General features: G+C 28.1%; 1 protein-coding gene across 6 annotated transcripts in view; it reads right to left on the bottom strand.

The window, feature by feature from the left end:
* Positions 1-15,254, bottom strand: part of sm (heterogeneous nuclear ribonucleoprotein L) — a 195,616-nt gene that overhangs the window by 101,754 nt on the left and 78,608 nt on the right. The window lies entirely within an intron of this gene.

The raw sequence follows: 15,254 nt of genomic DNA, 5'->3' as shown, positions 1-15,254 counted from the left end.
TTCGTCGATTGTAAAAAAAAAATTAGTCGACTAATTTAAATCAACGAAAATTTATTGGTCACAAGATATGAGTTTTATCGAATTTAACGAAATTGTATACAAAAACTGTTTATCACGATAAGACCAAAAAGAGTCTTAATATATTTTACAAATATATTGTTTGTCGTTCCTAATAAACATGAACATAAAATAATGAAATGAACTTTAATCAAATTTTGAATAAAATTTAAACAGAATATATGATGATCTATACACCATTTGTAATATCAAACAAATTGCAGACTAGTGTTATGTCTTAACTGACGAATATTGTTAACACATTGCGTACGGTACTCTGTTCGTACAACACGCTTCTAGGGACACTTTAGCATTTTTGGGTGTTCTTCTATGTCTAATGACATTACTCTATTCAGGTGTAATATTTTAGAAACTTATGTTTCTTTCTAAAGTAAATACGCCCCGACACCTACGCATCGCAAGGATCTCAATTCCCGATTCAATCATTTATCCATTCGGCTTTATTCTGATGTTTTTATCTTTATAAACGGCTGTATTCTTTGTTTTATAACCGATATTCTCTTTGATTAATCTTATTTGTTCCAGAGTTTTCTAAGAACGAGCCTCATTCGTTATTTGTTAACCTCTTAGGCACGGCTGAATGTTGTGTATGGCTGTTTCTCTGTACGGCAGGGTTCAAGGAGAATTGTGTGTAAATGGTACAACTACAATACGTCTTCTTCTTCTTCTTGTTAGGACTACGTCCTGTTTTATATATTGGGTTGTTCAAAAAGTAATTTCGTTTTTCTTTTGTGAAAATGAAGACAATTTTTGCTTCCAAGTTAAACCTAGACCTTTCAAGTGGACATAAACAGTTGAGTTTGGCAAATATAACCTATTATCGATCTCACGTGTCAAGAAAAAAACGAAATGACTTTCCGAACAACCCAATAGTCAAGCCTTATTTTCTCAGGATGTTTGTTGTTCTTGTGATGTTGATATCCAACTTTAATGCCACCGTTTTGGTGGTAACTCCGCCTAGTAACAACTAACTGGTCTCAAGCTCAGGTAAAGGAGGAGTGTTCGAGGGCAAGACTAGCAACCTACCCTCTAGGAAAATAAATTTGAAACACTTACGGGAATAGAAATAAACTGCAATATGTAACAAACAATACTGTTTTTTCCGCAAGTACATTGGAATTAATTTTTTGATAATGAAATTATAATTTTTCTTAAAGACATGATGATAGGCCACAAACTTTAACTTTGACAATTGACTTTAATAATTAATAAAATAGTTGATACACAAATATCCGAAAGATACCATCCACAAAAGCCACTATAGTGACGCGTCGTGCCTAAGTGGTTAATAAAAAAAAATGGATATGATTAGTTAATTTTTTATTTATCTTTCATTTAGCTCTAATTCTGCAATCGTTTCCCATAATTTCTATATTCACCACTAAAAACGGTTCCCATTAATTTTTACATAAATCACTGAAATAATATCTTTCTTAACCCAATTTATACTACTGCGAAAAAATATGACAGGAATAACGTGGCGGGACGTCACACTAGTATAGCAAACTAGTTATACATATGTATTATTTTATTATAATTATTTTAATGCAAAGCATTGAAGACAATGATTGAATTAATTACACACACACAAAATTTACGTAAATTTTACCAATAGAAAGATTGAAAAATTTAATGTATACCAACTTTACTTACAAATAGTCAAATTGACTACTTTGGGAAAGTGTGACGACACATGCATTAACACATTGCATGAGGGTATATTTCGCTGCGGTCTTACGCGTGCAGTGAAACGCGTTCGTTATTCAGTAAAATTGCAATAAATTGGAAACTATTTCGAACAAACATCATACATACAATGCTCATTGTACTTATACAATACCCGCTCCCTAGCACAAATCTACTAAATACGTACTTTTACGTGACCCGCTCTCTAGTGACACACTGCGAGAAACGTAAAAATACGTTTCTTGCATGTAAAGTGTTAAAAATATGTATTTAAAATTAATTTTTATATATTTGTACAGTCGTGAACTGTTCCTTACTTCCTGTGCCTAATATAGTGCCCTTTTCAACTTCTACATTGTAAGAGTGGAAGGAGTTAATTCAAAAAACATATGCTTTAATTAACAATGATTGAACATATATATTCTGATGTTTCTTTCAATTGTTGATCAATGTGGTGTTCGACTCTTGTTACGATTATCTGCTCTGCTTTCTTTTTTTCTTATTGCATTACGTCAACTGATATACTAACTGAGAAGTACATATATCGACGATAACGGCTGAATTATACCAACTATCTGTAATCATTGAATTATACTAAACTACCTGTTACGATTGAATATCAACTAACTGTACCAATTGAACTGTACGAACTATGCTATAATTTTCAACTGTAACGATTTCTTTATTAACCCTCTATTGGGCTGAATTTTTGTAATAAATAAAAAAAAATGGTTTGAATTGAAAATCAACAATTATATACATATATAGGATGTCCCATATAACTCTTTTCACAATTTTTCAAATACTTGAAACAAAAAAATGAATAGAATTCCTTGAAAACAAAAAAATTAAAAGAAATGGGCTATAATTACTTGTATTTATTATTAAAAGATTCGGAAAATTACATTAAATTCAGGAACATTGACTAATGTTGTACTTCTAGAAACTTAACTACGAACTGTCGACTATTCACGACAAAGAAAAAATTACTATTAACACTTTGCAGTCCGTACGTTTCATCAAAATTTTTTCACTTGATACCGGTAAGACTGATTTCAGAGTCATTCAAAGATCATAGTATACTTTTTCGTTGAATTCGTATTAATTCAAGCTATAATACCATAAGGTCAAGAATATAGGGCGGCATTTAAAAAACATAAAGCTTGCCTTAAAACAAATTACAAACAAAAATTTTTTCCAACTTCTTTTTTATTGCAATGCACAGTCAATCAAAAATAGATCAACGTTTGTTTGAAGTATTTTTTGGTCAGGTTATCGCAAGTACATGAAAAATTGTGAAAAGTTTTATATGGGACACCCTGTATATGCAGATGAAAAATAAATTTTCCGGTCTAAACAATTTTATTACAATAAAATCAATGTGTTATTTTCAGATAACAACGGCTTATAATGTTTTTACTTTTGCGTATAAAAACTTAAGCCTGAAATTCTACGAAGTAGTTTGAACCTGGCGTTAAATATAAATGTACATTGCATTTTGAATATTTTATTTTCTGAATTCCTTTACATCCGGAATTTTTGCAGCGTCCTCTGTCAGAAAAAATTGACTAATGTGCTATTTCATCTTTTCGCACGTTTTTTAACCTTTTAGGCACTGCTGAATTTTGAGCGGAGCTGTTTGTTTGTATGGCAGGGTTCAACAAACAATGCCGTTTTCTACGCGAGTAAATTAAAATGAAGTATTTAATGTTTTAATTATAAATTTTCTTTAAAATATATTGCATATATATTTTACCTTAACAATTTACTTTAATAATTAATAATACAATTAGGTATGATATATTTTAAAAGATGTCATCCGCGAAAACCACTATAGTGGCGCGTAGTGTCTAAGAGGTTAATGGAAGTACTCTACTTGGTCTTATTTTTATTTATTTTTGTAATTGTTTATCTACATCGGTGAAAAAAGAGAATGTCCTCTTTTCTTACGGATTTATTTATGCTCTTTACATAAACAAAATGCAATGTCAATTATAAATATCAATAAATTGTATTGATTACTGGGGTTTATAGAATGCGATAAATTTTGTCAACGGATGCACGATCGGTTTAAATTAACCATAAGTAAATATCATGTATTGTTTTACGTGAAAATCTATTTCCCTGGTTATCTTTACAACTCTTCTGCAATAAAACTGATAAAAAATAAATAAAAATAGAAGAATAGTATCAAACAGATATTTTGTTCATTGTCAGTATCGAATTGATTGTGAATCTATTAATATTTGACATTTGATTATGTGAATAGTAAATATCAACCGTACCTAATAAATCAAAGTAAAAGAGAATAAAAAAATCATTAAGGTGAAAGAAACATAAGGAAGGGATTTGAAGGAACAAATCTTCCCAACAGAGTCGAGATTAAATCAGACACTCTCAGTTATATTTGTGCCTAAAAGAAAGAAAGGGGTTGGTTAGAATGGATACCACTAACCATACGAGACAACAAATGGCACTCTGCCCATTGATAATACTGATGCCACTAATTTGTAAGCCCTCTTAAATTCACTATAATATCTGCATTATTACACTCGTTTTTATACTTGTGTTTATAAACAATTCCATGCACAAGTCACAATCATATTTTTAATGCATAACACAAAATTTCCGAATATCATAAATATTAATAATTCATTATTTATTTATATCATAAATATCATAATATTTAAAATCACATAGGTTGTAAAATATATAAAACATGAAAATGTTTTATATTATTTTACAAATTTCAGCTCATTCACAAAATTCCAACAAATCCCAAATTATTTACAAAATCTTCGTATATCATAAATAATAATATTTAAAATTACATAGGTAAACAGTTGAAAAATATATAAAACATTAAAATGTTTTATATTTTAACAAATCCCAACTTATTTTCAAAATTCCAACAAACCCCAAATTATATACAAAATCCTCGTATAGCATAAATAATAATATTTAAATATTTATTAATATTATAAATATCATAATATTTAAAATCATATAGGTAAATAGTTGTAAAATATATAAAACATGAAAACGTTCGATATTATTTAATATGCGATGTAATCATATTTGAATAAATTAAACTTATCGCGACATACATAAATACACACACATTTTATCGATAAAATGTTATTTTTTAACGAACATAAAATAACATAATAAAATTAATTCCGAATTAGTCAAGAATCCTTAAGCTTAAAAACAAATATTTTTCTTTGTTAAATAACAAATCCGTGTAGCAAGGAATAACAAAGAATTTCGTTTTGTACTCCAGGTATGAAGAATTTAATGAGCACTGGAATATATTAACGCAGTAGCAATAATTCTCTAAGTAAACGTCTCCGAAAAAAAAGTATGACGAATGTTTAAAACACATTCGTATATAACTAATCCAAGAAGAAGACGAAGAAGAAAAATAAGAAGAACTACAAGATGAAGAAGTTTGCATGTATCTAAGGAAATGAGAACTAGAGTCATTTAGGGTCGTTTGAGGTAGTCGAGAAAAGCAAGAAAGAGAGAGAGAGAGAGAGAGAGAGAGAGAGAGAGAGAGAGAGAGAAAGAGAGAAATGGTTAAAACAGAAGGTTGAGGAAGAAAATGAGGGGTTCTGGAGATTACGGCAGAAGCGGGGAAACGTTATTCTAGTTTTATGAGCTACTATTGCATCCTCGTAGGAAAATTATTAAACCAGGCATCCAGAGATAGAGCTACTGATATAACGTGAAAAAGGGTGAGAGAGACCGAGAGAAAAAGAGAAACTTAGGTGCAAGCGTGTAAATTGGACGCGAGTTGGAAGCAAGTGGTACTACTGGCCTGAATTATTTAGTCTCAAAAAGGCTAATTTCAGGAAAAAGAGCAACGAGGATAGAACATAACCAACTGGAAGAAAAAAAATATTTCTAGCAAAATAAAAATTGTGGAATATCAACACACACAAAAAAAGATTAGGAAGAATTAGCGTATTTTTTGTTGTTGTTAAAATAAAAGTGGTTCATTTATTTATATGCGTAGAATTATGTTTTATTTCATATTACGATTTTTCAAAACTTAGTTTAAATTAATAGGAAAGAAATTGTAATGGCAAGTTAATTGCGAAAAAAAGACAGTGTAAAGGATTAAAGAAAATATATTATAGTAGTTTGTATATACGTGTGTGACTTTTACTAAATTAAAAATTATTCTTCTTTTTTTTATACAGGGTGATTCACTAGCTCTTGCAACTTAAATAGCTCAGAAAACATGAAAGTAGCAGAAAAGTAGATAAAGAAAAAGTTGCATGAAAAATTCAGGACTACAATATGACATCAGTATATTTTTGCTAGGTTAAGTCATTTCCAAGATTAATTGATTAACATGGTTTGTTTGAAAACAATGTTATATTTAAATACTTATTTTCGAATAGCGGCTGACAAGACGAATCCAATGATATGCAACATTGAATACAAAACCTGACAATAACCAATAGAAACTATTCGGAAAATATCTGTTCCGTCTGTTATCGGAACAACTAAAGGATGTCACAGATCTGACACAACTCTGACGCGACCATAACGCGGAAGAGCTGTATTATGGCCGGCTTATTCGCCAGTTTTGACCTTGTTTTGACCTTCAAAAAATTTAATATTACATATCATTGGATTTGTCTTGTCAGCCGCTATCCGAAAATAAGTATTAAAATATATCATTGTATTTAAAAAAACAAAGTTGACCAATACATTTCGAAAATGACTCAACCAAACAAAAAAATACTTATGTCATATTGTAGTCCTGAATTTTTCATGCAACATTTTCCTTATTCACTTTTCTGCTACTATTATACTTTCTATGCTATTTAGGTGATAAGAGCTGGTGAATAACCCTGTATATAGGCATAGAACTAAATTCAATTCGATATTTAATTCTTACAGAACATAATTAAGTTACTATATAGGAATAAGTCACGGACAAGTAAATTATGGAAAATTGAGATGAATCGTTCCTTAGTTCGCAAAGAACGATAATTGAAATGTTAAACGATAAGGAAGATTTTATTTAGTTGACTTTTATGGAGTGAAATAGAATACGAAATGAATACGAGTTCATAGTCAAAAGAAAATGGAGAATTATTTCTTTTTGACTTTTACATATAGCTGGTTGAATAAAACGTTTATTGCGCGTAAAAAACAATAAATTTAAATTTGACTTAAGAATAATTTAAATTTGATCATGGTAAAAGAGAATTGCTTAGAAATAAATTTTATTGTACGAATTAATCGTTTGTTGGAACATTTTCTTTTTATCGTATTATTTACTTTTTCTTTTCTTAGTTTTATGATATACTATTAATAGCAAGAAAAACGTCGTTAATTTTTGGTTTTTATGGACAAATTAATATATATTTGCTATAAATGAAATATTATCATTCATAAAATAGATGACAAATTTTCAATCGTTAGAGCCAAAGTTAAATAACAAACAATATATCAAACATCATTCATCTCAAACTTTGTAACTTTAACTTCATAGGACAGTGAAATAGACAGAGTGAGAGAGAAAGAGAGAGTTTAGCATTTAATGTACCGAAGGCAGTACCGATTTTCTTGGCACCGTTCTCACTCCTCATAATGCTCATAAACGTCATGCGAATGAGCATAAAAGAAGATTCCTTAGAAGAGTAAATCTTCTGTGGAACTCGAAAGAGAATAATAGAAAGAGAGATAGTGAGAGAGAAAGACTAGACACAAATTCTCCGTTACATGTTCCATTAATATAGGCTAACTAATATGAAACTACTCTCCATGCTGCTATTTTCATAAGGATACATTCTATTATTTTCATTATAAATAATAGAAACTATGAAGCCTAAATTTTCTTTAATGTTATACAATTAAATAACGAGATTGTATTTTTTTTTTTTCATTTTAAATAACAGCGTCTTATATAATAGTTTGGTGTATTTGTACAATATTTACTAAATATCTTTACTGCTGATTTATACCTGCAAATGTTGACACTCATCACGTACTTATAGTAAGTGTTGAATAAAAATAATTTTTGTTTACGATTTTAAATTATACTTTATTATTAAAACATATTATGATATATGTCAAAATAAGAGAAAACATAAATAACAATACATGTAAATAAACTGTTGAACTTAAAACGAACAGTAAATTCTAAATGAAAAAAAAATAATATTAATAAATATATTTAATTATGTGATTGACGTTAAACAATCTTATTTAATACAACGACTTAAGCTTTTATGGCATTTTGAATTTCACCAAAGTCTCTTGCTTTCACAACTGAATTTAGTCGTATAACACTTTTTTTTAGGAATGAAAACATGTATAGTCTTGTCTTCCACTTATTGAGTTAGCTACAGCTGCTTCTTTTAGCGACATTTTTTGATAAAAAGAAGACTTATATATAAAAAGTAAATTTTCTTTACAAATTACGAACTGACAACAGGACCTTCAAATTGACCTACCTTGGATTTTTTTTCAAACTTTCCACACTTGTTTCCTCTCCTTTCCTTACTTCCCCATGAGAATATACATTGTGCCTTTATGAAAAGTACCTTTTTCTTTCTTTTTTTCTTTATTGTGATGTAATCTTATTATTAAAAGAAATTTCTCTTTCTTTCTTTTTTTCTAAATAATTTTATATTAATTATATAGGGAATGTAATTAAATAACGCATACATTAGTATTATAAGGCGTTTGAATACTGTTTTTACTAAAGTTATTAATTTTATAAAGAAATCAACATTAGTACGTAAATAATCGAATTAATAATTATAAATTAAACAATATACAAGTAATAAAAATTAATATTTAGCTTACCTTTACCGATACATTTTTCAAGATGATATTCGTCCTATAGACACACGAAACAAATTTTGTCGTCATAAACTGCATTTTATGAGTGCAGGTTTTTTTTACACGTACATGGTGATTTTAAATATTGCAGAAGAAAACAGAAGACTTAGTTCATTATTAAAAATAACTAGTCTTTCTTCAACTAATTTTGACGCAAACTATGCATACTTTATCATATCACAAAATATTTGCTCAGACAATTGATGATGAAACATCGAAGGAATTTTTATTGCATCTTCACGGTGGACAATTTCGCAGTCTCTTAATAAAATTCTTAACTTGTCTATAAAAATATACATCACAGAGTTGCGTCAGGGTTGCGCAAAATAAATTCGTGTAGTTACTGAAAAGTCACCAGAAATGATTATGGCAAGCATGAGAGAAAATGCAGAAGAGATATTGTGGAATTAATTGTTCATTGAATGGAGGAAAAGAAATTGATAAACAATGAAGAGAACTCATTAAAATCGAAGAAGTAGGTGAACAAATTTTCCTTCTTTGAAATCGAATGTAGTAATTTTGACAAAGAAAATTACTAAGGACCCAAATAAACTATCAACGCTGATTATAATTCTTTATCAAAAAAAAATTAAAACAGTATATCTTGCTTGCAAAAATCTAAATTGGGGTCTGAAAAGTTTACAGTGTAGAGAATCCCGTAGATTAAAATCGTTAAAAGAATTAAAGAGGTGGGAAAACCATATAAAATCAGGTGAATCTTTGCATGATAAGTTTGCCCTTATCGATGCATGGACATTCACTTGCTTCGAAGAGGCACGAAAAAATAATCAACTTGTAATTTTAAATGCCATACAATGAATCAACATTAATATAAAAAAAAAAAATTAAAGTAAAGAATTAAATTCGATAATACGCGTATTTGATTTAATTGTACAAGTTACAACTAGAAATTTACAAGAGTGGTGGGCATTAGGGACACAGCGAATTAGTTGCAATCAGAACATTTTGTTTTCAAAACATCGCAAGCATGATGGATAACAAGATTTAACAGGAAGTACAGAATTCAAATGAGAAAGATAACTAGACTAATTGGTGTTAAAGAATCAGATGTAATAGAAGAGACGTTAGAAGTTACCGAAAAGTTTCAAAATGAGGGACGTACCCCAGTTTAAAAGGGACTTCATAATAAACACGGATCAGACACCGGATGTCGATATCAGTTAGGATACGATCAGTCACAGGCTATCGTACAAAAATTCGAAAAGTGTGTTTATTAAGACATATGAGTAAAATAATTCATTCGTACATGACACAATATACAATCACCATGTCTGTTAAATTATTACCACATGTTTTTGTATGTTTACAAAAACCAAAGGAAACTTTTGGTCCTAGGGTTTAAAAAATAGTAGATAAATTAACAAGTGATTATAATAATGTTATTGTGCCGTAAATTCAAAGTCTGGCAGTCCGACCCTGGTAAGTCATAATTAAAAAAAAATTCAGTTTATTAAAGTTATTTTAATACTACATTATTTAAACTAAATTAATTCAATATAATTTGCACAATATTTTTAAGAATGAACCGTTAGAAGTTAAAGTGTTTGTTATTTCTATATTATATAGAATTCATTTAGTATTCAAATATAATTATTTAAATATCTCGAAACAAGAGATGTATAATATTTTCATAATTATGGAAACACATAAATGAATGATCAAAATAATATTTAAACAAAATTTTTTATTATATCTTTTATTTCTATTTCATTTCCATTCGAATTTTATTTGCCGATATTTGATCAAACATATATATATAAGTGTTGTCTCATATTCGGTGGCATAACTCTAGTCTATCATTATAACTTCGTCTCACTCGTACCGGTTAAGTGTCGTTTACATAGAATTTTTCTAAGGTATCAGGAGCCCTGTCAACCACCCACGAGTATAAACTACTAGTAACTATATTCTCTACTCCCGTTTGCCTTTACCACCACGTCTCTGTGGTATAAAAACCCAGCAGCAGCAGAGCAGTAACGTTAATACGAGGGCAACGTTCTAACATATGAAAGAGAAAGAGAGAGAGAAGAAAAAAAAGTAGAAAGAGAATGTAAGCTTGGTAAGGAAAAAAAAAGAGGAGAGTAAAAAGAGAACGATCGAAACGTCGATAAACTCGTGTTTCTGTCGAGCTTCGAGAACACCAACTGTCGTTTGGAGAATTCCCGTGAACATAAAAATTTGTTTTCTTTTCTTATTTTTTTTTTTTCCAAAATCACTACCGTTGAATATCTAAAATATCCTTTAAATTTATATATTTTTACATTTAATTGTTCATATTTATTGAACCCTTTGACTACATTTGACGTGTCAGTAGATCATGCATTTATTTCGGCAAAGACGCACATGACGTTCTGATACGTCATTGAAACTCAGACAAAATTTAACTAGTCCTACTCTAATTCATTTTTAATGCGTAATTTTTATATTATTATAATAATTATAATATTTAATATTATATTTCAATATTATATTAATTTAAATTATTATAAAATATTTCAAAGTAATTTTTAAATAAATGTATACTCAAAGAATTAATCATAACTTAAAGTAAAAAAAAAAAAGAAAAAAATAGTTTATAAACAAAATACTTACTTTCTTGTTTTCTTGTTCGATACCACATAAGAATAGATTGTCGTTCCAAATTATAATTACATTTCAACATTTTGTCAGTCATTATCAGAATTGTTAAACTTTTTCTTAATTCTATTACATAATTTATATTCGATAAATATTTGCTTTTACTTGTTCCCCATAATATATAATCAATTGATGTGATATCTGATGATATTACGGGGCTAAGGAATTAATTTTCCTCAAACTGGCCATCGTTGAAGAGTAATGGTCATTTAATCGTTCCCGTTCTGGTACCACATGATATATTAGACAGCTATCTAATTGGATCCATAAGTATTGACAAAACAATAATGGAATATTTATTTCCTATCCTGACTGCAATTCATTTTCTAAAAAATCTAATAAATGGTAAGAAAGAGTATGCAGTTAATCTTTCACATAAAAAATGAGATCCGAATACATTATTGTTGCATATTTGTCCAGTTAACCCCTTAACTACGGGAATAATATGATAATCGGGTCAAAGGTAAATATTATGGGCATCGTCCGTGGTTAAACGGTCGCGATTTGTAATTTGCAACAAATTTAATAAATAATTTGTTTTGTAAAGTTTGCCACAAAAATAAAAAATGTAGCGAAACAACTTTGGAGTGTAAGAGGTACAAAATTCCCTTACATGTACCAGAATGTTTCGAAAGATATCATATCATTGAAGATTATTAATTTTTTATTATTGATATTTGTATAAATGCTAATTATGTGAATTATTAGTTTATTCAGGAACTACAAATAAATGTTATTGATTTATGTTATATTTTAGAGGATTAATAATAATTATTTTGCGGTATATCTACCAAAATTATTACATCAGGTTGTAATTATCTATCACATATCTCACAAAATTAAACCATTTGTGTCTGATTTACAGTATTTACATTCCATAAGTCGTGCGCATTTCGTTCAACTTAGGACCGATTTGCCGTACCGTGAAATGGCTCGAAGTCTGCCCAACTTTGTTTACGTTTTCGGCCCAAAATTCTCGAACGTAAATATTGTAGGTTAAGTGGTTAACTGTAGCGCTCTGTTTTGAAAGTGCGCACCGCTGTGTGCCACTAAAATCAACCGATGACAAGTCGAGGTTAAAATTGCTTATTTATGAGGATAAAATGAGCTAAATATATTTAAAAAAAATAGTAATTTACAAATCTTGAATTTCTTCTTACTCATCTTGAAATTTAAATATACGTTTCATTTTTTTACAAAAACTATAATTTAAATAGCTAATGGTAACTACTTTTTACGCATAACGAATGTACTCGTCATGACAGAAAATTCCTATCACTTCTTCACGACAAGTATACTCGTCAAACTCAGTTAACTGATTAAAAAAATTTAACTAATGGTAAGAAATATTACATGCAGTTTATCTTTCAGATAAAAAATGAGATCCGAATATATTATTGTTGAATATTTAAATAAATATCGACAATGTTTTCTTATGTCAAGGTAAAATCAATTCATTAACATTTCATATTTATGTTGTCTTTATTACTTTCCTTGTTACGGATTTGAGAGTTCCGTTTCCTTTATAAACGATTCACAAATTTTCCCATATCTCCGCATAAATACATAACTTACACTTAACTACTCATAAAAGGAGAAGCTAATATAAATATACTTAATAAAATACCCTAATATAATTATCTTTAACTATTATCACTAATATAACTATTATTTACTTTAAATACAACGTATTAAACGTAAAACCATGAATTATTTAAACAAAGGGAACAATGTTTAAGCTACTAATGTTACTATCATATATCAGATCTTATATTTCGTATTTTTGTTATCACTTTTCAATTAAAGCATTTAGAAAAATACGTTTAAATAACATTTTGTTTTTCTTCTAATTTTTACTTGTAGAATATGCTGGTAAAAGTTTACGAATAAAAACTCGATCACCTTATATATTTGTTATTATATTATATAAATATAAAGGGTAGGATTTAAAGAAAATTAAATAATAAATTATTAAATTAAATAATAAATTAAATATTTTTATTTACCAAATATTTAATAAGATGACTTATTTACCAAAATATAAATAAAATTTAATTCTAATAAAAAAGCATTCTCATAATTATATTTGAGTTAAACGAAGTCGTGATTACAAACCCGTTAAATCAGCAATCTAATGCCAAATAAATTATTTGTGAATTTCTTAGAAATTATTCATTTTTGGTCCCGTACAGTATGATAGTTTCTGCAGAATTTGATGCTTTATTAGAGTCCAGAAATCAAAGTTAGACATTCCATTTAAAAAGATAAAGATAATCTTGATATCTCATTAAAAAGTATTTTAATAAAAAAGTTTTGTTTACCATTACATTTGCTCCCTAATTTAGTTTAACTGTGCAGGAAACATTTTTTCATGCAATGTATATTTTACAAATAATTTTGAATGTTCCGTGACCCTCTCTATATGTATATATAACTAATATAACTAATATAATATACCTTTCTGAAAATTAGTTTTGACATGATTATTAAAAACTTTATTAAAATTAATTAATCAGAAACAATTAAAAAAAACATATTAATGATGAAAATGCAATTAAATTGACACATATTTTTATCATTGACAAAATATTCTCCGATTAAAACAAAACAAAACTAATTTATGATGTATTTTATGAAGTGTATGCAAAGTTGGTTACAAAAAAAGACAATAATATAGAAATTGCTGGCATCATTCTGCTGAAGTAATAGAAGGCTGTACCGATGAAACAGTAGAATCATCAATTGATATAGTTTTAAATCATAAGTATAATTAGTTCTACCAAAAAGTTTCTTTCTAAATTGATTGTAAAAATTTGTATTAAATATTAACAAGAGTTAAATGTAAAGTTTCATTTAAAAATTGACAGAAATTCCCGATACGATTAATACAAATTACGTATTATGAAATAATAATTATATTAACAATAATGTAAACGATAAAAATGAAACATTATGATAATTTTAACGATGTAATCATAATTGTTTGATAATTTTAACTTCACAATACTATTTTTTTATTGTTCTTTTTTCTTTTAATTCTAAAACATTATTCTAATTTGTGTTCTTTTTTCTTTTTTTACATGATTAAAAAACTAACGAGTAGAAAATCCTCCATTTGTTATATAACCATTAATTTTGTTAAGAAACCATGTTGTCGGATCAAATAAAAAGATATTTGTATTTAATTTTTCCTTATTTAATCTTACATGTAAATTCGTTAATACCATAATAGCTATAATTATTGAATAAAACTATTATTCGTTAATATTTATATCCATTATGTATTCTAGTAAAACATATAATATACATATACATTTCTATATAGATCGATAAACATCGTTAGTTTCAAGAAATAAATAAATTAATTTCACGTAGCGTGTAAATCTCCGATAGACACGCAATTTAAATCTTTTTTCTCTCATTTACTCCCTTTTATTCTTTTCTTTCTCTATTTTCCTACCACATAATTCTTCATTAAAAAGATCGTTTTATTGCATATCGATAGAAAGTACATAATTAGAAAATAATAATAATTTTAAACAAAAAGATCTAAAGTAAGATACGTTTAATTTTTAATTTGCAATTAAATAGAAAAAAAGATGATATTTTGGATTCATCAATTTAAATCAAAAAGGGAAAAAGAAATGGAAGGAAAATAATAAAAATTGTAAAAAATAAATCCAAAATTGTGTATTTATCGTGAACTGTTAAGTCATTCTTACAAAATAACAGTATTGCGAATATTGGGTTGAAGGCTTAGCTATAATTATAGTCACTAGAAGAAGGTAATTCGATCGTCTACGATCAGCCAAGATGGCTAACCAAACCGGTTACGGAAATCGACTCAGAATCGGTTCGAACAACCAACTCTGCTATATCCTTCTTAGGATCGAATAGAATCGGACTATAAATCTTTTTAAACTCAATGGTGTAAAACCTAGTATTGAAGAATGCAAGAGACTAGA

The sequence above is a fragment of the Polistes dominula genome, unplaced genomic scaffold (assembly GCF_049000335.1).
Source record: "Polistes dominula isolate Pdom_NZ unplaced genomic scaffold, Pdom_raw_medaka contig_482, whole genome shotgun sequence".
In the NCBI taxonomy this organism is placed as follows: Eukaryota; Metazoa; Arthropoda; class Insecta; order Hymenoptera; family Vespidae; genus Polistes; species Polistes dominula.
This window is presented reverse-complemented; position numbering and strand designations above follow the sequence as displayed.